Below are 27355 nucleotides of genomic sequence, written 5' to 3'. Positions count from 1 at the left end.
GTACCCTGCCTTCCCAATAAAAGAGAAGCAGGTGGCACCTTCTGTGACTCTCCAGCTTAGTGACTCTGTTCTGTCCATCTCTGACGCCCCCTGGGGCTGGCTGAAAGTGGAGAGAGAGTAATTCCTCCTGCACATGGAGCAGGAGCTGCTTTTTGGAAGTTGTATGGGCGACGATTACTATGATAGGTGTTTGAAAACCCCGGTAGCACATAGATGACACTTTCATGGTTTGGGGAAGTTCAGTCTATTTTGGGCAGTCACCTGGCGCTGCACATGCGGCTTTTTCCAGCAATTCCCAGGCTTCCCTGCATTTTTATGATTTTCCATCTGGTTGTTTTGGAACAACTTCCCTATGTCCACCTACCACCTTAACCAATAGTGAAAGGTCACAACAAAAATGACCAGAGCCCAGGTGCTGGAATGGATGTGTGTCTGTGGCAGAATTCAGCTTCATTTTTAGCAGAACACACTTTTTTCCTGTTGTTCCGAAAACTACCACCATCCCATTCCAACTTGGGGGAAACTAAGGACAGGCTCCATGTATAGGTTTATGTACTCTCCTTGAAACCTTCTGTACAGCCCTAGCTGGTTTGGCTCAGTGGATAGAGCGTCAGCCTGCGGACTCAAGGGTCCCAGGTTCGATTCCCGTCAAGGGCATGTGCCTTGGTTGCGGGCACATCCCCAGTGGGGAGTGTGCAGGAGGCAGCTGATCAATGTTTCTGACTCTCTATCCCTCTCCCTTCCTCTCTGTAAAAAATCAATAAAATATATTTAAAAACAAAACAAACAAAAAAACAACAAAAGTACCCAAACCATTTGTACTCAAACACAGACATTTCTAACTCAATCTTTGTGTAGAGAAAAACTCTATACCTGAATTATAGCATACAGATTTGTAGCTCTATTTTCAGAGAAAGGACTAACTGGCATATCACAGGTCAGCAATATCACTGAATACCAGAATGACATATTACACACTCACCTTAAGGTGAAAAAATTGGCTTGTTTTATTCAAATCCATTAAATTAAAGGGCATATGATAATTGGGTTGTATGTTAATGAGAAAGGGAAGAAGGAGCTTAAATCTCATAGAACAATACATTACTAATGAATTACAGGAATGTGAAAAAGGCTTACCAGGAATTGTGGGACTTTTGGCTGGGAAGAATCTTAGGTATTGACTTCAGTCATCTTAATTTCACAGATGAGAAATTCAGACAAAAGGAAGTTAAATGACATCTCAAGGTCACAGATTAGTAAGTGGCAAAGTTGAGACCACAAGCTCGATCTTTCAATTTCAAGACCAGTGTTTTCAAAATACACAAGCAAATTGTGTCTTCTCTTCAACATTATACAATTTAATTTAGTAAGTACTTACTTAGTAGGTCCTACTATTTACCATACCATGTTAGTTCCTACCACCTCCTATCGATACACCTAAAACACAGGAGTGTAGATTCATTGAAGGGATGGAATGAAATGATTCAGAATGTATCTGTTATTTCTTCAAGAGTTATATTTTTTATGTTTTACAAAGAAAACTATGTTCAGATATAGTATTTTAAGTTGTTTATCTGGGATAACTTTTAGGTGATGGGGAAGCTGGGTTCATGCATCAAGCGGAATGAATCATAACCGCAGACATACCATTATCACAAGCACCTGGGGTGAGAAGCCTGGCTCTTACTGTGCACTTTCTTCTTCACAGAAGCGTGGCTGTTAGTGGAAGCCCTTTGGTCCGCCCCTGGCTAATTTGAGGTAAATGGAAACAATTTGTTTCCTGTTCTATCGTGAGCCTTGGAGACGGGTGCTGTCACAGCACAAGCTGTGTCTGCCTGCAGTTAGACTTTGCCAAATCAGTTCATTAATACATTGCCTTACTGATATATTTAGAGCACCAACTACCAACCAGGCCTCCCACCTCTGTTCCCCAGTCACAGGTCCATGTGGAAGTACAGAAACCAGCGATGGACTGGGCATGCTTAGAGGAATTCACTTGGCTCTAGGACTAACCTATTGGAAAGGGAGGCCCTGATTAAAAATAGGGTTACAAAAAAAGGATAGAAAACTCATGCTCTATCTGGACAAGTGTTAAAGTACCAGGAGACCAGCCAGTATGGTAGGTGGAACATCAGTAGATTTCAGGTAGTGGCTGCAAGCATATCCTTCAAGATCGTAGTACCTAAGGCAGAGCTCAGAAAAGCTTACCTATGCCAGATATCAGGACCTGAACCTGATGTGAGGGGGGAAATGAGCAGTTACGTCAGTGTGCATCTCGAATTAAACCAACCAACAAACAAATCCACTGGATACATGAATCTTCAGAAGTTATATGCTATTAGTTTTTCCTTCATACTCAAATAACTAATACATCTGTGCGTTTTAATCAGCTATTCCCACCACTGGACTCGTCTCATTTCTTGCCTCTTCATGTCCCCAAGGATCTATAGAGCATGTCTCCTGTCACAAGCTTGGAACTGATCAGACAGTAGTATTTTTGACTGATGACTGTTCTGCTCCAGTTACACCTGAGCTGGGCCAAGTGAGTGGACTGGAGACTGTGCTGACAAATTGAATACATGGCACAATTCAGTTCCTGCCTCTCAAATCCCTGTGGTTCATGGGCCTGAAGGTCTCTCTCTCTCTCTCTCTCTCTCTCTCTCTCTCTCTTTAAAAACGAATCATCTCTCTTTAAAAACAAATCACTTGAGGCTCTACTCTAGGCAGGCCATGAGGCCACACGCTAATAGCTTGCGATGTTGGTAATTGCAATCATATGAGAGAAGTCTCCCGTGTAGAATTTGACAACAGTGACCCCCTAAGAGCAGGGCATTGGTAATTTGAGTGCCCGCTTTAAGAAGAATCTGACTTTTTAAAAATGTTTCCCTTCTCTGCTTAAAACTTCAGAAATCAAGTGAACAATATTGGCAGAGTTGGGACAGTTAGACAACATTCAAACTTCAGTCTCTGATCCTCTCTGATCTCTAGGAAAAAAGAAATAGAAAAGCAGGCCACCAGCCACCTATAGTTTATGGAATTGTATTGTGCTACCCTGAGAAAGTGAAATACACTGGTTCCATAAAGGACACGGAAATATTTGTCTGCAAAGAATTATAAGTAAGAGTGGGTTTCATATCTTCAATTAAATCATGTTTACTGCATAAAACATATGCTGATTTCCTTTTAACTCGAGAAAGAAAATATTGTTTGCACATGGTGTCCCCAATTGGTGATGTAAGCAAAGTGTCCTAGGAAGGGCTTGGAATTGATTGATTGATATTTACTAATTTATATTTAAGAAAATTAAGAAACACATTTTTTAATCCTCACCCAAGGTTATGTTTTTATTGATTTTGAGAGAGAGAGAGAGAGAGAGAGAGAGAGAGAGAGAGAGAAACTTCAATGTGAGAAAGAAACATTGATTGGTTGCCTGCCATCGGTGCCCTAATCAGGGATTGAAAACACAACCTTTTGGTGTGCCCTGACTGGAACTTGAACCTTTTGGTGTACAGGACGGCACTCCAACCAACTGAGTCACCTGGCCAGGGCAAAACACATTTTCTTAAATGTGAAAAAGTTTTACAAGTTCTCTAAAATTTCTTTTTTTTTTTTTTAAGAAAATGACAAAGAAATCTTGTTTAGCTACTTTATTGGCATTAAGAATCCATTTCCTCTGTTTTGTGTTGTTTTTCCTTGTGATCCCAGGTCTGGCTCTCCTGTTTCTCATCTGTCATCCTGTCCAGATCCTGTCATGGCCTCTGTCCCCAGATGGCGGTGTTTCTTCTGCTTTTCTGTTTTAGGCCTGGAAATAAAATATGGAGAGATTGAGACTTGTAGCGAATCTTTCAAACCCCAGCTTTCTTTTCTTTCCAGAAGCCAGCGTCCATTTGATTCCACAGAGGTGGTGGGATTTTTCTCCTTGTTTTAATCTTGGCTTTGTTTCTGGTCTGACATAAAGGAGGTTTTCTTAAGTGTCTATAAACCGAATGCATATTATTAACACAAAACATTCTCAGGGGCACAGGAAGTTTTGAAAATGACCTTTGGTACTAGTTGTCCGAGCCAATTCCTCAGGAATCAATTTAATCATAGAAGGGATGTTTACCAGAAGATCAGCAATGCACATACCGTGTGTGCATGTTTTATAGGCTGTTTTCTTGGATTAGCCTTAAAAACATGATGAGAAAGGCCAAGCACAGTGTGGGTGTTCCTGTTACTTCATATTTACATTGGATCCTTGCAAAACCCTTTCCAAAGGGTAAGATTCCTAGATGGAGAAGATTCTGAACTCTGCATATTATGGAAAAAGCAAATGAGATAGACTGACAATCATTTGCTTTGCATATTTGATAGAAGTGGACTGAAGGAAAGCTCCACAAAATGATAACAAGATCCAGCTTTAAATGAAACAAGAAAACATTTCAAGGGTAAGAAATTGCTGGATAAAATTAAAGAATGTATTAATGATAGGTAGATGTGTTATAAAATACTGTGATTAACATCTGGAACAAACAGAATTTAAAAACCAGAGCTAGACTAGACTTATTGGGCTGATCACTTCATAAGGTATATAAATGTCTAATCACTACACTGTACGCTGTATATACTATACACTGAAACTAATATACTACGGTATGTCAACTGAAATTGAAAAATAAGTTTAAAAAAATAGAAACCAGAGCTAGGTAAAAAAAAATGGAAGGTGAGCTAGAAAGACAACATAATCTGGTCAGTGAAGGCACTCCCTCGTGTGAGAACAAAAGAAGCTCTTGACCAACTTCTTTGACTTCCATATTTATGGTGTGAGAAGTTAAGTGGTATTATTGGGGAAAGATGAAAAATATAGACGTAGAATGATTTAATATGTCAACACAACACTGAACAGCTATCTGGAAATCGCCACAGGGTTCAGAAAAAGTTGAACTCTTCATTTGACTCTTAGGTATTAAACTAGTTTAACCTGAGAATATTCCATCAGTTCTGCTATAACTCTTGCTTGAAAATGCAAATTCATTTTCCTGTGCACTTGATATACTGAGGAGCAATTTGAACATGACCTGTGATTGCTTGAGCGCAGCATATAATTTGAGCAAGCATGTGATTTTCTCCTCAAGAAACATGAGGTGAATGAGAAAAATGGCACCTAACTCAGCTGAGCTACATGGGAATCCACAAAACACACATGCACAGCTCGCTCACCTACCCGTGGGGCTCCAGCCTCCCATCGGATTTCAGACAAACTCTCTGCCACTTCCCAGTGCTCACAAGCTGCAAACCTTTCTGATTCCCACGTCCACAACTGAACCTTGGGCCTTTCCCAAGGCCAAGTGCATTCCTTAACATGTATGCATTCCTTAACATCGATCGTGTGTAACACTATACCAACCTTTTTATCAGATTCCTATCTTTGTAAAAAAAAATATTTCTCGTGAAAAAATTTTAAATCCTCACTCAGGGGTATTTTTTATTGATTTTAGAGAGAGAGGAAGGGGGAGAGAAAGATGGAGAGAGAGAGAACCATGGATCCATTGTCTCCTGAAAGTGCCCTGACTGGGTATCGAACCCGCAACCTTTTGGTGCACAGGACGATGCTCCAACCAACCGAGCCACCCAGCTAGGGCTTTCTGATAAAAATTTTGAGTGTTATGCTGCTAGTCCTATTTTCCCTGTAAGTCCTATTTTTGGGGGGCGGGGGAGGGAGGGGGGTCATGCATAGCATTGTGATTTCTAAGAATGCCTATGTCACGTTATAGCAGAACTGTTCCACTGCAGAGGAGAATATGCAGCACTGAGCACTTTAATATGCCCAGCCTCTGAGCCCTGGAGGAGCTGTTTCCTGCAAGCTGGGTCTGTTCCATACCCTCCCTCATTAGCAAGAAAATCCACACAAGTGACTCAGTCTTCATTTTCAGATTTGCCCTCTGGCCATTGCATGCCTAATGCCCCGCGGCTTCGTTTACCTAGGATGGACCTCACCAGTTGGCAGTGGCTCCTCCTTTGAGATGCATTTTCCAAAGGCCAAATGGACCATTCTGTTGCCTTTTCAAAGAGAACCACACAGGAAGGAAAACAAGAAATTCAACTTTTAAGCTGGGCTATTCATGGCCTTTGCTAAATCCTGGCAGAGAATCGCGGTTTTTCATTACGATTCATCTCACTGATTTCCTAATGGAATGAACCAGCCTTTTTATTAAGACCACAGGAAAGCAAAGTCGGGTTACCCAAGTCATTAACCATTGTTATCTGACGAGTGAGAAACGAATCCCTTTTCAATATGCATTCGGGGATTCCTGTGTTTTCTTCCACTGGGTTCTGTTTTGTGAAAATTGTTTCAAAGGAAAGGAGGTCAGTCTGGCATATTCTGCCCCGCTCCAACAATGTGTGCCTTTCTGCTCCGGGGGCAGGCGAAATGATGGAGAGGAGCGCAGTAATCGGAAATGTAGTGTGAACAGTTCTATTTCCCACTGTTCAGAGAGACCAACCATTTCACCCCCTCCAGAACATTCCATCCCCACAACCAACAGGAGTGTTATTTCATCAGTTTCTTAGCTTTTCAATTATAGCACACACATACACACTGACATCTCTGTCTCCTACTAACCCCCCACTCCACAGAGAGAGCAATTTGTATAAGAAGGGAGAAGGAAAGCAAGTACATATTAGTGTTTAGCAATCTATTTGTGGAATACATAGATCAGGGAAAGGGAAATCATTAATGCAAAACAAGCTTTCTAGAATAACTGTATGCAAAGGTTTGTCTACACAGTTCTGCTAAATTGGCTCCATTCTTTTCCCTTTTGCATAAATCAAAACCAATAGTTGATATGTGAAAAGTATTGCTTTCCAAGGTGACTTGTGGTATATAGGATACAACTGGACATTATAAAGTCAATTTGTTGCAGGAAAAAAATTCAAGATGCATTTTATCTTCAAATAGCATTGTACAAATCCACAACAAAATGCAAGATTCCTGAGCCTGTGACACCTCACTGTAACTACTTCCCTTTCAGCCTTAACTGGACCTGGATTTTATACTCTACAGCAATAGCAACCTGTAGAGATGACAATGGGAGTAAGAAATTCATAGAATCTTCCATTTTGAAGACTAATAATTTCTGGGAACAGTTACATGAGAGCAATAGCAAATAACTTTTAAGACTACAAGGTGATATAAATGTGACTATCATTTTTTGGTGTCAAATAGACTGTTTCCACATGAATCCAACCCAACTTATGCTAAAACTTCAAATGGCTACTTTGATTTAAACAAAAATTGAAGTCTTTGGTCCTTTTGCCTTGATATAAAAACATAATCTGTTGATTCATGCATTCATTCATTAAACATATTCTTATTGAGCACATATTATGGGCCAGGTACTGTGTTAGATATCGAATAAGCAAAAAAGGACAAAAAATATACATAATCCCTGTTCTTATATATGTAGCTTCATTTCATTATAATGTGGATAGATGGAACAATAAAATTATATACCAAGAAGAGATAATAGAACCACGCAACTCTTTTATTTTGCATGCTTAAAAATTAAGGTTCAAAGAAATAAAGTGTCTTGATAAGGGTCATCCCTCTGATTGTCAGTCCAACAGTAAAATCCAGTATTCTGACTTTTTCTCTAGTGATATTGCCCCTACAAATTCCTGCTTATACTTAGTTGATGCCTTTGAAGAATATTCTTCTCGTTAAGCAATGAAGAATCTTTGGAAAAATTACAGTATTTCGCATTATCTTATGAAAATGCTGAACTGGATTGCTGCTTAAGGAAACAAATTCAAGTTGATTTTTTTTTTTTTACTTTTTCATCTGCTTCTTATCGTATACATTCTGGTGGGCTTGGGACATTGTCAAGTACAGACAGCCCTTTAGTATTTAAACAGAAAAGGAAAGAAGAAATGAAGGGAGGAAGGTAAGGATGTGGGGAGGAAGGAAGGAAGGAAGGAAGGAAGGAAGGAAGGAAGGAGGAGGAAGGAAGGGAGGGAGGAAGGAAGGGAGGAAGGAAGGAAATGTGGCAGGCAAAAGACCCTTGAGCAGAGACTTATTTTAAGACTCAGAGTTGTAGGTATTAGGATACAGGGCTTTTTGATTTGTGGTTTGAGCGACTAGCTGTGTGAACTTGATCTTTACCAAGGAAAAATCCCATTTGCATCAGCCAAGGCATCACGTTGCAGTTTTATTTCCTTAGGAGATTCGAAAGTTCTCAAGTTCCGCCTCCTCCAGATACAAACATCAGCTCAGTCAGGTTTCTCCGTGGCGGCACAGGAGACCTGAAGGAGCACGTGACTCCGCTAGACAAAACAGAGACAGACAGACTCCCTGGAAATGTCTAGCTTTTGAAAAGTACCTGATGTGGAAAAAAATTAGAAGAGACATAGGAATGGAAAATTTCTTTGCTGGCTTCCTTCTCTCCTTCCTGCTAAGGTGGGATTAGTTACCAGCTGTCAAAAGAAATATCACTTTTAATTCTTATTTGGGGGAAAGGAAAGCATTGGGGGGAAAATGTCTGGGAAGGGCAGGGGCAACAGGGGCCTCCCTTTTCACCATTCACTCCTGCAGTTTGAAAGAGTCAGGAGAAGGAAGGATTATGTCTCCATATGAAAATTGAAGAAGAATTGAGGAAAGTGTGCAGCTAAATTTGTCTCCCTCAAACATTTCCTAACGAAGTCATCAATATGGCAATGAAATATATAAGTTAGGGGTTTGGGGCTTAAGCTATTCAGGTAAAGACATAATTAATAAAAATAGTCTTTCAAATGAGGGCTTCCTTAAATTTTTTTAAAGTATTTCAATTACAGCTTACATTCAATATTATTTTGTATTAGTTTCAGGTGGACAGCACAGGTTCCACACTCATATACTTTACAAAGTGTTGCTCCTGATATTTGCAGTACCCACTTGGCACCATTCATAGCTATTACACTATTATTGACTATACTATATTCTCTATGCTATACTTTACATCCCCGTGACTATTTTGAAACTACCAATCTGTGCTTCTCAATCTCTTCACCTTTTTCACCCAGCCCCCTTCCTACTTCCCCTCTGGAAACCATCAGTCTATTCTCTGTATCTGTAAGTCTGTCTTTGTTTTGTTGTTCATTTATATTGTTCTTTAGATTTCCTGTGTACTAGTAAGTGAAATCATATGGTATTTGTCTTTCTCTTACTCAACCATAGGAAAGAAGGAAATCTTACCATTTAGGACAGTGGATGGACCTGGAGGGTATTGTGCTAAGTGAAATAAGCCAGTCTGAGGGCATCTTTCAGAACCCAGCCACCTTTGATGCTCCTCCCATCCCCGAGAACAGATACTTCCTTGAGGAGGGTGATGACTTTTCCCTTTGAAGCATTTCTTACAGAGGAATAGGATTTACTGAATGTTTGGGCACACCTTTAAATGTTCTGGCACATCTCTGGCACGCTCTACAATTCATAAAGCTCTCTCAAGGCACGATTTCAGTTCACGCCCACAACATGGTGTGATTCCCATCAGTAAATGAGGATGGGATTAGGGAGGATGCAGAAGCCAACCTCATGCTTCGGAAGATCTATGAACTTGCATCTCCTGGAGGTTGGGAATTCCAGAGCTAGTAGGTACATTCTTTGGCATTCAGGTGAGAGCTCCTTGACAAAGATTAAAAAATGCGATTCAGTGATAAATAGAATTGCATCTCAATTTTATCTTAACACAAATAGAGGAAAAGATTGGAAATAACTGTGCCAAAGGAAATCGAGGCACAATTCGTTTTTATTGCCTTTCTTGTACTTTTTCATATTTTCTACCATGTATGTTCTGAAAGGCTTGGAACACAGTAAAACACAGTTGCTCAAGTGGAAATGAGATATGATGAAGGAACATTTTGAGTGCTGGGGGGAAACAGAGAGAAAAAGGCCCAGGCAAAATGTAGTCATTCTAATGTTGGGTGGAATCTCTGGGAAGCAAGTGGGGCTTGGGCTTCAGGAAAAGTGGGAGATGGACGAGGAACATAGGAAGCTTATTAAGATAGCAACTGGAGAGAAAAGTCAAGAAGTGTGAAAAATAGAAGTGTTTGGGTCTCCAAATAGAGTATAATTGCTGCATGAGGAAAAGCATTCATTTCTTAGCTTCTGCTGTAGTACAGCTTTCTGCTAGATGCTTTACTGGATTTAAAGATGGATACACTTCAGTCAGTTCTTTCCCACTAGTATTTAAATTCTGGTGAAGGAAATGACACGTGCAACAAAGAACCATACTATATGGATTGAAAGGGAGAGTGCCTTTGAAAGTTTTGTTAGTTCCGATCAAATAATTGAATCGATGTCCCCTCCGGTGGGAACTAACCTTTAGACCACTTCACAACCAACATTCCCTTTTGCTTAGACCACGTTCCACTTGCTAAGACCATTATCAGACCTTCCCAGGATCCAGACCTGCCCAGAGAATTCTTCACCCAGATGAGGCCCACCTAGAGTCCTTTAAAATCTCTGACTCCCCATCTCTGGTCCTTGGGTGCTGGTGTCATTTGGGGGCTCAGCCCATCTGGGGTTCCAGATAACCTAATAAATTTATAATTCTCTACCACTTTTGGCCTCGGGTGTTCCTCCTTTGAAGGCCCTAACAAGTTTGCATTTTTTTAAAAATTATTTAAAAAGTAACTATAAATTGATGTTTGGAGAAGGCAAAGAAGGAGTTAGTGAAAGGAACTTTGGAGGAAAGATGGGATTTTTTTTAAGAGTTTATTTTTTTTAAAGCAGTAAAAATTGACAGTAAAATTGAGGGATGGTAATGAGATTTCCCATGGATCCCCTGCTCCCATGCATGCAAAACCTCCTTCATTGCCAACATTGCTCACCAGGATGATACATTTTTTTATCAAGGGTGACCCTGCCTTGATACACGATTGTCACCCAAAGTCCACAGTGTACCTTAGTCATCACTCTTGGGTTTGGACAGCTCTGTAATAACATGTGCATCATTATAACGCCATACAGAGTATTTTCACTGCTCTAAAAATCCTCTGTGCTCTGCCTGTTCATTGCTCTCTCTATTTGCCCTTTACCAACCCCTGATTTTCTTATTGTCACCATAGTTTTACCCTTTCCATAATGTTCTATAGCAATATAGGGTAGGGCCAAAGTAGGTTTACCGTCGTGAGTACAAGAAACACAGAGTTTATTCTTGTATTATTATTGATTAATTATGGTATTATTTTCCATATGAACAACTGTGAACCTATTTTGGCCCCACCCTGTATGTATTTCTCCATGTCTTTTCGTGGCTTGATAACTCTTTCCTTTTTTAACACTGAATAATATTTCATCATCTGGATATACCATGGTTTATTCACCCACTGAAGGAAGTCTTTTATCTTGGCAATTATGAATAAAGCTGCTATAAACATCTATGTGCAAGTATTTGCGCGAACATAAATTTTTAACTCTTGGTAAAGTCCAAGGGCCATGATTGCTGGATTGCACATAGAAAGATAAGTTTTTAAATTGTAGAAATTCAGTCAACTTGAAGTTCACCATGTGCCAATCATTAGTCAGAAGGAGGGGCATTGTCTTTGGAGAACAGTGAGCTGTATGGGTTAGCCGGCTCAGGGATCGGCAAACAGTTTTCTGTAAATGGTCAAATGCTAGATATCTCGGGCTTAGAGGGCCACGTGGTCTCTGTGGAGACTCTGAAGGTCACTGTGTTTCTACTTACATGAGTATGGGTGTGTCTGATGTTCTAGGAATTTACTTCAAAGGAATGAAGCCAAGCCCTGATGATATGACTCCGTTGGAGTTGGGAAGACATCCAGTTTCCCCATCTTGCTTGCTGTCCTGCCTTCTCTGTGGTCTTTCTCACGCGTTACAGTTAAGATGCCTCATCTTCTCAGATCAGTCCAAGAACTCACCCAAACAAACCCCCCTTCCCTGAACCTGTCCTTGCAGAGCAGAGGCAGCTTTCTGTGTACCCCCGTGCCCTTTTAAAAGTCCTTTGAGATGGAGCACTGATGAAGGGAGCTCAGCTTGGCAGCAAGCCAGTAATTGAGCAGAGGAATCCATAATGCTAAACAGTCAAGTAGGGCTCATTATGGATAAGCCGTAATGAAAGTTGCCTCGATTAGTACGGAAATGTAGACATTTCTCTACTGTTCAAATTTCTTTGCAGAAAAGTTAGCCTCCGGGTTCACTACTTCCCTGACCTTTATAGGTGATTGAAAAGATTGGTCCCTTGGAGGGTTCAAACTCTTCTAGCTGTTACTGTTTAACAGGTTGCATATTGCATGCTCCAGAACAGAATGTCAAAGCCTGAATGGGAGCTAACAGGTTTGCAGCTCTTAAGTATCTGGCTTAGGTGGGTGTTTTTGACATCATTGCTATCATTATTAGCCCCATTTTATGGATGAGAAAACTGAGGTGCACACAAATTAAGCAGCTCCCACAGTCTCAAAGCTAGTGACAGCACCAGCATTGAAATCTAATTTCGCTTTCTCAAGTATTCATGCTTTTGTTTTATTACTTTATTTTATTTTTTAAATCCTTACCCGAAGACATGCTTAGAGAGAGGAACGATAGATGATAGATAAATAGATAGATAGATAGATAGATAGATAGATAGATAGATAGAGAAACATTGATATGAGAGAGAAACATGCATCAGTTGCCTGCCATAAGTGCCCTGACTGGGAACCAAATCAATAACCTTTCGGTGAACAGGACAGTGCTCAACCAACTGAGCCACTCTGGCCTGGCAAGTGTTCATGCTTCTAAAAAAATGAAAACCCAAAGCAAACAGCCCCCCCACCCCCAAACAACAACTATGCTCAGGACCTAGAAAGGGCCCCTTGGGTTTGGAGGGTCAGCCAAACTGGATGGGGCTCCTAGATTCCCTGGTTACCGGTGCTCTTTGGAGTAAAGAAAAATACTAATCCCTTGCCAGCACAATACTGCCTTTGAGCTTTCCTGGATATAGCTTGCCCAGGGTGTGAATAGCTTGGGAATGTTGTTTCACATTTTCTGGGCCTTTCTCTTGATGCTTCCACTTTAAAGCCAGCTCTTCCCTTACCCTTCCATCTCCTGACTTCTGGTCAACCAGCTTGCCTACACGACCACCTCCACAGTTCATTTCACTCCGAGAACCCGCTGCTGGGGTGGAGTGACTGCCTGCACACAGCCTGTACATCCTGGTTCTGGCCCACAGCCTGTTTCACTTGTCCTCTGTCTTAAGCTCTGGTTCTGGGGTTAGGGGAGGGCGGACCCTCCAGTCGTAATCTCTGTCTCCTATTTATCAGGGCGTCTTTGGAACTGTGCAGCACTTGGTAAATAATCATTAAAGGCATGTTGAATAAAGGTAGGAATGGATGCTTAGCTCTTTCTGATTGTCTTGTCTCAGTTTTCATTGGCACGCACTCTCAACCCTCACCTGCTAAGATGCAGACAAAGAGTTCTGGTTGAAAAGGGTTTCTTTGCAATGCCCCACATCTGAAAGCCGGCAGGAGGATTTCCATAGGTTAGTTCCCAGCAACCCTGTTTGTAAATATTTGAGTCACTTACTGGCATTGTTGAACATGTTTCTGGCCCAGGAAGTCTTCCTCCTTTGTAACCCTGACCGAGTGAAAACTTAGTCAGGGTATGCATGCTCGAATGACCTTCACGCTGTACCTTGTGCAGAGGTACAGAGGTGGTGAGGTAACCACAGTCTCAGCTGACCAGCCACTGCCCGCTTTATAAGATGCCAAGGGCTACCTATGTAGATCCCAGGGTGGAACTGTAGGAACAACCAATGTCAATGGTTAACCCAGGTTCTTGGTGTCTGCAGCTTTTCTTCCCTTTATTATTAACTAAAGAATGTTTTTTTGCCATTGCTCAGCTGTGAGCACCCAGCTCACAGGTCCTCTATGGGGAGAGTGAATACAGGTAAGCTTTGCTCTACTTTTGTTATTATACAAGGTCTTCAGCCTATGCTTTACTCATGCTGGACTCTGTTTAAGCGCCAGCAATGCTCTGTACCCAGCAATGTAAATGTCAGTGTTGAATTAAGGGCAATAAAGACCATTTCATTTCCTATCCAGGTGCTTCAAGTAGGAGTCAGTGTGTCATTCCTTGAGTTCTTTTGAAGATTTAGTCATAAGTAGTTTCAAATGGGTCTTTAAGGGATTTACTAAACAGATCTTGGTGCCACTATGTATAAAGCTATCTAAAAGTGACTTCATGTTCCATATTCAATGCCAGGTGGAGTATTCTAACATTTTTTTCAGAAGCAAATTATTACATCCTGTTTTATTAACTTCAAGCATTGAAATAGGCATCTATATACCATCCAAAAACTTCAAGACAAATGAGCTAATTCTTCTGAGTTTTATATATAATGATATGAGAGAAAATAAAAACATCGACTTCCTAGATTGATTTTAACATAAATTAGAAGACTTTTCTCCTCTTGCAATCACCTCTCTCTCTGAAGCTTTTTTTAATTCTTGTCCATTAAAACCATGGAACTTTTGTCTCTGAGTATTTATTCAGAAAAGTATAGACCTGTTGATCTTTTCTCTCTGGCTACCATGAATTCTGTAATGTATATAATAGAGTTGCTTCTCTTGTTTGTGAGTGTAGGTGGTAAATAATAACTTTACTATACTTCAGATGATTTTGATAGTGTGCCTTACATTCTTTTGTAGTCATATAAACTGAAAAGTCTCTAGGAAACAAGGACTGAAATATTTCTGCTGAATATTAGTCTTACAGCTACAAGAGTCAGACCTTTAAGAAGAAAGAATATATTAATGTATAGTTGCCGATAGATATAATTCCTGCTTAAATTTATTTTTAGAACCTGAGACTGAGAATTGTGGTAAATCCAAGACAGTCTCATACAAAATTAGAAACTGGAAGAAAAGATTGTAGTGGGAGGGGCGCTCAATATGCTATTATAATGCATTTTCCTAAATTAGTATATTTGGATTTGCAAGAGAAAAAAATGTTCAAGAACATTGGAAAATATATGTTTCTTTCATTATACATGTTAATGGTGAGTCCAAGTTAAGGGTATAAATTAGTTGAAAATTAGGACTTGGCCAAAATTTTAATTTTGTGGAAAGCATTGATATATAAAAGGTATTCAGAGTAAATATTTGGTAGTACCAAAACAACCCATATATTTAGTGGAACCTTCTCTTTTTGAATTTATAAAACCCATCCTTTGAACAGGCTGTTTCACCTTTGTCCCATATAAATTTATTCTCAAGTGTTCTATATTACTTCCTTGTTCTATGAAAAGTGGCCTCAAACCTAACTTTAGGAATAGTGGGTGGAAAATTGCATGATTCCAGGCATCAGATGGATGATAACTATTTCTATGGTGAGGTAGAAAAATAAGCATCTTTGTGCTTACTATGTTCTGGATGCTTAAATACTATATTCATTGGATTTTCATCTCAAATTTGAGAAGAGCTATCATATTCATTTTATAGAGGAAGCTTAGATTTTCCATTTTCTGGCTGTGTAATCTTGGGAAAGTCATGGAACTTCTTTGCGTCTAAGATCCACACTCAGTGTTGTCTGAATTCCAAGTGCAATTTGATCAAAAGGGAAGTGATTTCATTAAAGCAAAGAACAGGTGATTGTAAGACTCCCACAGTCCAGCCTTCTAAGGGCATTGTCTCCTCTTCTATGAACCTCACCCACTCTACCACATATTCAGGCTTTTATGTATTCTGTTGTGTATTTTTATGGAGTTTATTTTTTATGTGTATGAGTCCTACTCCAAATAATCATATTCGCAGTAGCAGCAATTTGCCAGAAGCTAAGAGAAGCAACGAGATGACCACAGTGTGCCTTTTAGAAGCATTCATTTAACTCAAAAATTTGGATGGAGAATAAGAGGAATAAAATAATTTAGCTGATAAGCAATTAAGTAATTATTTTTTTATAATGGAGGTATTCTGACCACAGTGTGCCTTTTAGAAGCATTCATTTAACTCAACAATTTGGATGGAGAATAAGGGGAATAAAATAATTTAACTGATAAGCAATTAAGTAATTATTTTTATAATGGAGGTATTCTTATCTATCAGAATTCAAAATTAGCATACATTGTAAAGGAAAATCCTAAGACGGGAGTATTTTGAACTTGGGACCCAGTCCTTCGTATTATATTCTTTATCCCTTTGGGTAGGGATAAAGATAAAAGGCTCATTTCTGTTTTCTCAAGTTTGTTTTTTAATGGAAAAATTTGCAAAGCTCTACTAAAGGATGATGTTGGTGAGACTAAATTCTTGGATTAGGTTACTACTTGATTAGTTAGTTGGCTGTGCCCCAGAAAAATATCCACTCACCCACAAATGCGGCCAATCTTTTCACAACTCAGTACTGTTCTCATCACACGTGAGGCTGTTCCAAGCCGTGGGTAATTCAGAACATTCTGTCTCTACTTTGGGAAAATAATGCCAAAGTAACTTCAAAAACAAGACACCTGCCATAATGACTCGGCCACAGAAATTGTTCAGTAGATTTCTGGTCAGGATTCTCCTGTACAGAAGCCAGAAGAACACTGACTCGGCCGAACAAGAGCTTACCAGGTCTCACCAATGAGCACTTACCTCACAGCATGCTCCACCATCCTTTAGTGTTTTCGTGACTGAAGTGCTAGTGAGTTCTATTTATAGATGGCACCGTAAAACCCTTCCCTGGACATGCAATTATCATTTGAGAAGGTGACAGAATATCAGAGACTGTGAACTATACATCCAGAAGCCTCTTCCTTTTGCATGTTTACCTGCCTCATGTTAGGGTCAGACTTGAGCCCATTTGTGGGTGTTCAGAGAACGCTCAAGGAGAACGGTATGTGGCTAACATGAGCAAATTATCTAAGGCTTAGGAGCTACCCATATTTAAATTTGGGCTTTGTGGGAATAGGAGGTAGTTTCATTCCCTTATGACTAAAGTCTTATTGAACTGTATTAGATAACAATATTGAGCAGAAGATAAGATTACACCATTAGCCCAAGGAATTGAAAAGCTAAAGAAACATTAAGAGAAATAAAACTGGTCAAAGCAAAATCACAAACAAACAGAACCAGACAAAACCAAACAGAAGCAACATATGCTGTGCTTTGTCCTCACAGGAGTTCAGTGCAATAGCAATCAGGACAGTATTCCTCTGCATTGCATTGCCCTAGGAAGAATATTTTTGTGTTCATTTTCCTAAATAAAATCTATTGTGTGCTTCTGCACAATTGTGCCTTGACGGCGTGAAGAGTGGGTGGCGTTTCTCCAGTTGTGCATGGAGTTTGTGGTCTGTTGGAGCAGGCTGTACAATAGGAATATAGAATGAGCAGAGCCGGGAGGTGAGAAGGAGAAGTCCCAAATTCTGTCCTGTAGACATTCGCTGTTTAGAGTCACCATGCTTCCTTCTGTGTGGAAAATAAGGAACTGTATTAATTAGACACAAAGTAATGCCATAAGAATCACTGTGCATTATTACCATATTGTGGCCCTGGTTATTTTAGGCATGGAAATAGTAGGCCTCAGTAACCCCACTGACGTCCAGTCTACAGAATGTTGTCATCTGTTACATTCGGGTTCCGTGGACTGAACACATGGCAGGTCCTTTCTTCTAAGTGGGTGTATGATACTCATTCCTTGGACACTAGATATGCAAGATCAATCCACCAGTTCCTTGCCGTTGGGAAAGTCAATACCTGGCAAAGGAGGACTTGAGCAGGAAAACCAGCCATGCCTGGGGAATTGGGGGAAGTCTTACAGTGGGAGCCACACTTGTGCTTTAGCTTGAAGGAAGAAGAGATGCCCATCTGATTCAGAAAGACCCTAGTATGTTTGGAATGTGGCTCAACTCTGCCCTGTGCCAGTAATGTGAGCCCGCAGGTTAGTGACAACCTGGGTGGGCGGCCACACTGCTCTTGCCCTTCACTGACCTTCTGATGCAAAAAGAATGTGACTATCGATTGACTTTTACCTTATGTCCTGCAAAATTCCTCCCTGGCTCCGGCTAACCTGGAACTATGGAGGGAATAGAATTCTGGGACATGTAGTCCTGGTTTAGCTAAAATAATACAATCCAAATCTACCACCTCCAACCCCTGCCATTCAAAATGAAACAAATGATTGAGATGTAGTTCCTGCCTCCAAATAGCTAATTGTGTGGTGGGAGAGTAAATTCATCTTGATATGTGTTATAATAGAACTGCATTGCCACTTTTACAAGCATGAAGTGAGATTAATATACACAAACAAGCTTCAGATGTGTTCAAGTTGTAATGGTTTCCAGAGTCTCATCTTGGTGTTTGACATTAGATTACCTCTGTTTTTAAACATAACCACTAGGAAATAGATTCATTCTAGATATTTTAATAAGTTTAGATTCCCTGAGATCCCTTGGTCTTTGTCTCATCACTTGGGAGAGCGGTGGTGCTGAATGGATAGCAACCAAATCCCCACACTAACCCAGATCTGTCCATTCATGGGATTGTGCCTGCGAATTTGTCACCAGCTCTTCTTCCAGAGACCACGTTTGTCCTGCTGAAGTGTAACTTGCTATGGGGAAAATAAAAGATACATTAAGCTGGGAAAAATAAGAGGTACATTAAGAAATGGTATCAAAATTCCTCATCCACTCTTAAAAGCATCAAAGAGAATAGCCTCAAAATGTTATGAAAACCACTCGTGTATCCGCATCACCTTACATAGATTCTCCTTACTGTTTCTTTATAAGATTATGTTTGACTAACACCTTTACCTTAACCTTCTGCCTCAGTTTCTCTTCCTTTGATGCTGTATAACAGGGTAGATTTGGTATATTTTAAAGACTTCACATTTTCTCCACCTGATGAAGATAGTGTCAGAATGCTAAGTGTCCTTCTCGTTTCTTTGACGGGTTTGTTTCCACATCTCGGATATTCTGTTGCCATAGTCATGAAAAGAGGGTATTTTTGTTGATTTTTTCCATGGATATGAGAATATATGGAGACACTTATGAAAACGGTCATCTACCAATGACAGTGTCATTTCACAGTGGAATTATTTTCAATTTACCTATTTGTATTTATTTAACAACCACAGGGTGCTAACTGCATAGTGTACATAATTCTCAGTGCTTTACAAATATCAATTCTTTATCTCCATGATGCATTTCATTTTTACAGAGGAGGAAGCTGGCCCAGAGAGGCCATGTAATATTCCCAAGGTCACACAGCTAAAAAAAATAGCTGATTTTGGACCAGGCAGTCTTTCTGTACAATATGCATCTTTAACCACTAATCTATGCCCTGAAGAACCGTAATTCCCCATAAAATCATATCTGTTTGATTAACAGGGATCCTAAATTATATTACCACATAATTTGGATTATACACCCATCATCAAGAAACCTTGGTACATAACTCCAAGTGAAAGGCAGAGAAACGCTCAGGCATTGAAAAGATGAGATAGAATCAAAGCATCTGGACCCTGCTCTCTGAAATCGGATTATTGATGTGTTTGTAGTAGTCTATTTTGCACGCCAAGCATTACATTATACTTTGTCTATCAAGGCATTTAAAGAATAAATCCAAACAAATCTAAAACAGAATACAAGATTTATGCACTGGATTTAAGGGGCAGAGCTCAGAGGTTTGCCATTTTTATCAAAAGTTCGTAAGCACAAGAGGAACTTGAGAAAGATAAATCAATACAAATTTCACTTCACTGAACAAGCGCAATATTCAGTCCAAGGGAAGTAACATTTCACTGATGGGGAACATGCGACCACTCTCTTTTTTTAAATATATTTTTATTGATTTTTTTTACAGAGAGGAAGGGAGAGGGATAGAGAGTTAGAAACATCAATGAGAGAGAAACATCGATCAGCTGCCTCTTGCACACTCCCTACTGGGGATGTGCCCGCAACCAAGGTACATGCCATTGACCGGAATCGAACCTGGGACCCTTCAGTCCACAGGCCAACGCTCTATCCACTGAGCCAAACTGGTTAGGGCGCGACCACTCTTTACAGTCCCAATCACATATTGAAGTCTGTGGGCTTGACCGCCAAGTATTGACCTAATAGTAAGTAAGCCATTGGTAGATACAAGTGGAGCCCAGGGGTCCTGGCAGATTTCTTAGGTTAGTAAAAAGCCTCTTCTTAATTAATCCAATATATAAATGACCCCTTTTCTCTGTGCCATTGAATATTAACTTTGTTAGTGAGAAATTACTGCTTAATTAATGCCAGTATTTGAAATTGTTATGGAGAAAGAAGTCTTAGTTTTTATTATTTCTTTTACTAATCAAGTTTTTAACTATTTTAACTATTCAAAAATAATTAAATCAAAATAACTCTTGACTAACCATATTTCAGTATTCATCCAAAGAATGTCTCTTGAAGAAAGAACTAGGATGTTTACTTTTTAACTTGAAAAAGAAAAAAGCTATTGGAAAATATTTATCAGTCTCCCCCACCACCCCCTGACGCTGTGAGTACATCTCTGAGATGACAGGTCTCTGAGGCCCTCATAAACTTCTTTCTTGTGTCCGGCATTTCCTTTTACGCAGTTGCAGCTCTTAAACTAAAGACCAGATCGTTCTCGGACATATTTTTGTTTTTGTTGTTTTGTTCATCTTGACTCTTCTTCTGACCTGATTCCTAATAAAAAGAACACACAGCATTCATGGCAGCACCTCAAGGCCTAGAGAATTCTTTCACAGCGGTTGTCACCTTTCATCTTCAAACGACTCGGTGAGATGAGTGCGAGGAACAGCAGGGGACTTCTTATTATAGCGATGAGAATACAGACGATTTGGTCAGTTAAGTGCCATGCTGGTACATGGCAGAGAGGGGCTCCCACTCCAGGGTTCCGACTCCAGATCCGTTCCCCTTTCCCACGCCATGCAGCTACTTAGTGCCTCCTCTCCTCTTGCATCTCTGCAGTGGAGAGATCTTAAGAGGGTGACAGGTGGCTCCTCAGTGTGGCATCGTGTGCGTCTTCTCATCAGACAGAGCTGGGTTTTACTCCGGGCTTGGCCACTATGACTTGTGTGACTTAGGCTAGTGGTCCTCAAAGTGTGGCCCAGGACTAGAAGCATCAGAAACCCCGGGAGCTTGTAAACAGTGCCAGTGCTCCGGCTCCCCCTCAGACCTACTGCCTGAGCAGCTGTGGGCAGGGAGCCCAGCATGTCTGTGTTCCACCAGCCCTCCAGGGGATTCTGATGAACATGAGGGCTTGAAAACCAGCAGCCTAGGCCAAGGGCTTCCCACTGTAGAAGTTCTGTTTTCCCTTTCATCTGGGTCAATGACAGCTATGATATAGAGCCTCTTACGAGGATTGGGTTTGGGGCAATGAGTGTGAAACCGCTAACACACAGTAAGCAGGCACCTTAGAAATGGAAATGCTGACGCTCCCAGGGGATTGAACTTTATTGCAAGGGTTCTTTCCAACTCATCCAATAAATTTGATCCTTGGAGAACAGAAACGAAGTGATCGCCTTCCTTGGATGCAACGCTACTTCTCAATGGTGGAAGAGATGACTGTTTCTAACTAAGGGGCAAACTGGACGGCGAACTTTGGCTGTTCTCATAGTCGTTAGTGGCTGCCATGGGAAAGAAATTAAATGGAGCCCGGTGACTTTTTTCCACCCAAGAACTTGTAAGGAATCAAGAAGGGGCATGACCTCTCTGTGTCACCATTTTATTTGTTCCTGGGATCATGGCAGCTGGCTCACAACAGCTTTGTCCAGTGGCTAATTTTAGTTCCAGAGTTTGAATTGCTTAAAATTTGTATATCTAAATACAGCTCAATAATTTAAAAGTCCTTGGCTTTAAAAATTGGTAAATTCAATTTAGAACTGATTGAAAAAAATTCCAACCCGTGTTCACCAAAACATATGAAAGCCAGTCTTAGGTAGTTATGTAGACGACATGGGTATGGACAAGCAAATCATGCCGATTTCTGCTTCTGATTCCCTGTTTGTCCTCTTCCTGGACCTACTTGTTATATACCTACTATGTGCCAGGTGCTTGGCTGTATGCTTGGGGTCGCCTTCTCTTCATTTATTTGGCTTTTTTCTTTTTAAATCGGGGAGGGTCGGAGGTGTATTGTAACAGGAATTGGGGGCTTTAAACTACATCAATTAGCCACCTAAATTTTTGCTTCTACATTGAATTAAGATTCTTGCATAATCTGTACATGAATTTTAACTACCAGGAAAGAGAGCAGTGTTATGCCTGCTTTCAATAAACTCAGCGTCCCCAGGTTCCAGAAGTTTCAAGAGAAACAACCAGCCAAAGTCATGTTTTCTATTTGTTTATTTCAGTAGTTCCCAAAGGTGGGATTCCTGACTCTGGGGAGACTGAGAAAAAAAATCCCTTTTGGTACTAAAGTATAAAACTGCAGGGTTTTCATCGTTGTGGTCATTTGTAACCAGAGGGCACGATAATAAATCACCTCAACTTGCTAGGAAGAGAGGGAAGTATTTAGCCATAAACTAGACTTGCAACCTCATGTTACATGTTTTCAAAGGTTCCCATATCTCTGTTTACCAAATCAATCTGCACATAAAACAATTAAAAGCTGGCTACTCCAGTATTTACAGAGAACACGGGGCTATGTTGAGAATCTTGTGATATCACCCTCAAGATGAAGGCAGAATATGACAGCCTGGCACTCCTAACTCCAGCCTGGCCCTGGCGCGTTGCTGCTGGGGAAGATCTTGACTGGTGGGAACCGGTGGCGTCCACCCCTGCCCAGCTCAGCTGTCTCCTTGGACCTCAGGAGAGCTGTGCAGTCATTGGCTCCAGCATTTATTTTTCTAGGCTCCGCCTCCAAATTAATCACTGACTTATCTTCCTGCAAAAGTATGTGTGCTGGTTAAACAGGGCAACTCGATCTAGGCAGAACCTGCTGTTTCTGCTTCTGTCCAAAGGGTCAGTGGGAGAAAGGCCGATGGCAGTGATTTTATGATTGAATGGGGCCATTGTCCCAGGTCTTTTTGTTTTTCCCTTGAATGAAAATTCAGGTTTCAAAGCTCTGCGATAAGGGGGAAAGTCTACCTAAAAACACTGTATCTTCTCAGAAACCTTCAGCTTGTTGAAAACAGATCATCTTTGTTAGGCTCTGGCTGGATAAAATTGAGGTCAGTGGAAGCGCTTTCTTTTCCCAGGGTCTTTTCCAGGCTGAATTGGGGGCCTAATTTAACCACATAGCCCTACTTACAGACTGAGCTTCCAATTCACAGGGGGGCACTTAGCATGTTCATCTTCCCCTGCTGATGGTTTTAGCTCATCCAGTCTAAGGGCTACAGGCCTAGTTTTTTGCTGTGGCCCTGGGTGGGTCTTCAGGTTCCTGCTGTTGCCCAGGTGGACCTTGATGAGACGCTTAGGCTTGGCTTGATTTTAGCTTATACTCTCCAATCATCCTGATCCACTCCATGAAGAGTCTCTTCTCCTTTATTCTACCCTCTCGTGTAATATTCACACTTAACTTGACTCTCAAGTGCAATAATGTCAATATGTGGAATACTGTGATGTCCTTGGTAGGGTAGGGGTGGGTGCATGCACTGTTTAAGCAGAGCCTCATTCATAGGCCAAGATAACAGGTGTTAGACAATACCAAAAACCTAAAATTGGGCCTGTACCCTAAATAACCGTCCTAAAATATCTATTTAAAAGCACATTTAAGTGAACCATAGTAGGCTTTTAATGTTTTAAATTTAGTCTTTACTATTTTATGAGTCTCAGTTTCCATGTAAAATCAAAATAACTTTAAACCGTATCTTCAAAATATGTACTTGCTCCCTTTAGCTTATATTCAGAATTATAGAGTAAACTGTTAATGACACCCCAGAAATATACATCTAGTGATCTGTAGCTACTATGTAAAGTTGAAGAGCAACTTTTAAAGGTTTTCACTACTTGTCAATAATGCGATATGTTACAATCTAAAGGTAAGCTTAGCACCTAGAATGGAATTTTGGGAAAACAAATTCAGAACCTGACTGTTGTTAAGCAGCTAGTTTCATAGTTGGAAAAAATTGATCTGCTTACGAGTCCACAAATTTGCAAAGGTTGAAAGGTATAAAAGATTCCTCAGAGATGAAGGAATAGATAGAAGAAAGTTCTCAAAGGTGTAAAATAACCTTTCAAAGGCAAATATGGATGTTGGTATTTGTTTCCTGTGGCTGCTCATGCTAAGGGGCTTAAAACAACAGTTCCAGAGGCTGGAAGTCTGAAATCAAGGCCACCTTCCCTTCAAAGCTTCTTTCAGCTTCTGGTGGCCCCAGGTGTCCCTTGGCTTGTGGCCACATCACTCCCATCTCTGTCTCCACCTTCATATGGCCTCTTCTCTCTTCTCTCTTTGTGTATATGTGTGTGAGAGTTCTTTCTTATCAATACACCAGTCATATTGAATTAGGACCTACTCTAATGACCTTATCTTAACTCAATTACATCTGCCAAGAACCTGTTTCTAAATAAGGTCACATTCATGGGTGTCAGAGACTAGGGCTTCAAAATATCTTCTGGGTAGGACACAGTTCAACCCATAACAGATGTAATGGCAATGAGATGAAAGACTCCATACTTTTCTTAGAAAAGCATGGAGAAACACAATGACATGAAAAATGACTTCCCTTTTCTTGATAATTCCTCTATTATTGTGCCTTTATTTGACCATTATAAAATGGTAAGATCAATGGAAACATTTATTTTTCTGCTTATTGCTTTGAATCTTTCATCCCTTTGAAGCAGCATGACCAGACTCGTTCTTGTGTAATTTGCCATAAGTATTGGCATTCGATGAGCTGTCAGTAAGCAGGAACCCTAAAGCGGACAAAAACAAAATGGAAGGGTGTGTTTCACAACGAGGAAGGGAAAGTCCAAACAAAAGGGGCAAAGAAAAGGAACCATACACTGTGAGTTGAGGAAAGGTGAAAGCCATGAAGTATTTTCGGAAATAGGTATCCTATAAACATGGAGAAAATAGAGATTTGGGGATTGACTCAACAGCTCATGACTCAGATTTTCTCCTATAACTTCTCGTGTTCCCCAGACAGCCGAGTGTTCGGGAGCTTCCGCTGTTATTTTCCAGACTTCCTAGCCTAAAGAGAAATCACAATATCAACATTTGCATTTACTTAAGGCTTTGTAAAAAAAAAAATCAAAGTGGAAATAATAGTACCCTTCCTGGAGTGTCTGCATGGAAGAACTGAGTCAACAGTTTTAGCTAAGGCTGTCTTTCAGTCCTTATTTTCATGGCCTCGATAGCACTGTATTCGGGGAGGGTGGAAAGGTGGGAATATCAAATGAATTGATCTGTGAACGAAAACATCTCCAAGGTTGAAAAGACTATTGAGTAGTCAGTGTTGCCTTTGTGAACTTGAGTTTCTAGCAACTAGTGATAACACAGGCACCATCTAGGTTGAAAGGAAGGGCTGGCAAAATGTTGAAATGACCACATCCATCCAGGGTACTTTATTAGCCAAGGGGGTAATAAGCCAGAGAAACACAGCCAACAGAAAAGGTGGGAGGAGCTGGTAAAATACATTTACCTCACTTTCTGTGACTCAGACAGATTTGAATTGGTAGATTTGACCAAGATGAAATTTATTATGCACTATCACCCCTACGTTTAAAATAATTTTGGACTCTTAAAACAGTCACACTTGGAAGTAAATGCAAAGTGGGCAAAATGCCATGTTTCCAAGAACAGGATGCACTTAACTTGCTGTTGACCAGTCCTGAGAGATGTGCGCCTCCTCTGAGCCTCGGTGTGCTGTTATTTTTCCTTCTAGTTGAAGAGTCTCTCCTCAGCCAGCCTTCCTGTGGTTCTGGGTGATGTCCGTTCCGTCTTTTAGTTGTATTTTTGAAGTGGTTGTTTGCGGCAGCAGTCTCCGGTGTTTACCTATGCCGCCATCTTGGTCTCTCCTCGAACAGGATGCACTTAACTTGCTGTTGACCAGTCCTGAGAGATGGCAGGGCCTATTGTTCTCAAGAATCTCTACTGCAGCGCCATGCAGTTTCTCCATAGAATAACCATTATCATTGAGAATTTCTTACAACAGTTTTCATTAATATCAGAAAGACTCAACTACACTGATATCAATCCAGCCGTGATATATTGGCTCATCGATAATTAGGGTTCTAAGAAAACCAAGTTGCCCTGAAAAAAACAACAACAAATGCTTGATTAAATGCATTTTTAGTCATACCACGGAAGAATCTGAATAATAAATCGGGGGGGGAGGGGTTTATTCACAAATAGTTCAATTTGTAAGTATTGGTGTGGAGGCTGTAGGTATGACAAGTATGTTTGTGTATGGTTGCTGTCCCACATGTCACTTACCAGCATAGTGTATTGTTTTTGTTGAGGGGCTGGATATACAAACCAACAGTGACCAAGCCCATCTGTGACAGGGGTGGGGAACCTCCGGCCCAAGGGCTGTATAAGGCCTGCAAAATCATTTGGTCTGGCCCTGCCAAGGCATTAGGGGTGAGTTAATTAAATGTTTGACCAAATATAGCAGGCTAATTTTTAAGTTGATCATTTTGTGTGGCCCGAGAATGATGTTATAAATATCCAAATGGTCCTTGACAGAAAAAGAGTTCCCCACCCCCGACTGTGACAATATAGCTCTGAGCCAGAGCCTCTGCAGTAAAAGGCCCAGAGGACAAATCACAGCCTTTGCAACAATGGGCCCCAAACAGTCAAGACTTGGTCATTGACTTCCAACTCTTGTCATTTGTTGCCCCTGCTTCAGACTTAACACCAGTAAGGAAAGCAAACTATGCTTTTCCGAACCCATCAAATGGGTGCCGGCTTCTAGTTAATTTGATGCCATCTTCTCGTGCCCAACAGCCACTGATGAGAGCAGACCTACCACCTTCCCGTTTGCACTGTGCTGCTTTCTCCCTCTCTGCCTCCCTCCGAGTCTCTGCTAAACACAGTGATGATGGCTGGCTCCCTCTTTACAGCAAAAGCTGAAGGGCAGCCTTTCCTTGTTCTCCGTTGGGTGGTCTTTGTTGATTTCTACAACATTTATAATTTCTATGTAGAAATCATTAAATGGCAAAATAAACCTGCCCAACTTTAGAAATCATGGAAGGCCACTGGGTAGTAAATGCAGTACCATCATTTTGAAAGCCAGAAACATTGTTAGGACTGGTTCAAACTCGGGCCCAGGTTCCTTTGTCCTTTTTCAGATTGTATGAGGTACCAGACAAGTTCTGCTGTGAGACAACACCTGCATTACATCGTATGGAGAATGAAGGGGTTGTCTTGACGATTCAGGTGCTGCACACCTGCTGAACTGAAAATCATTCCTCTCAGAATCAGGAGGACTTGGTATCAGGCAGGTGGAGTAGCTTGTGACCTCAGTGGCCTCTTC

At 40.7% G+C, this 27355-nt stretch overlaps 1 protein-coding gene and 1 long non-coding RNA gene across 2 annotated transcripts in view; one reads left to right on the top strand and one right to left on the bottom strand.

The window, feature by feature from the left end:
* Nucleotides 1-3674: 3674 nt before the first annotated feature.
* On the bottom strand, nt 3675-13709 carry LOC102245676. Its single transcript, XR_313320.2, has 2 exons — nt 13538-13709; nt 3675-3802 (listed from the first exon to the last, which is right to left on the bottom strand). It is a non-coding gene; the product is annotated as an uncharacterized LOC102245676 (long non-coding RNA).
* Nucleotides 13710-13805: 96 nt separating this feature from the next.
* The window catches only part of KCNJ16 (potassium channel, inwardly rectifying subfamily J, member 16), a 41216-nt gene continuing 27666 nt past the window's right edge, over nt 13806-27355 (top strand). The window contains exon 1 of the mRNA XM_005861805.2: nt 13806-13900. The gene's annotated coding sequence lies outside the window, so the exon portion shown is untranslated. The remainder of the gene's footprint in view (nt 13901-27355) is intronic.

This window comes from Myotis brandtii, unplaced genomic scaffold (genome assembly GCF_000412655.1).
Source record: "Myotis brandtii unplaced genomic scaffold, ASM41265v1 scaffold157, whole genome shotgun sequence".
NCBI lineage: Eukaryota > Metazoa > Chordata > Mammalia > Chiroptera > Vespertilionidae > Myotis > Myotis brandtii.
The sequence above is the reverse complement of the archived record's forward strand: the minus strand, read 5'-3'. Positions and strand labels throughout refer to the sequence as shown.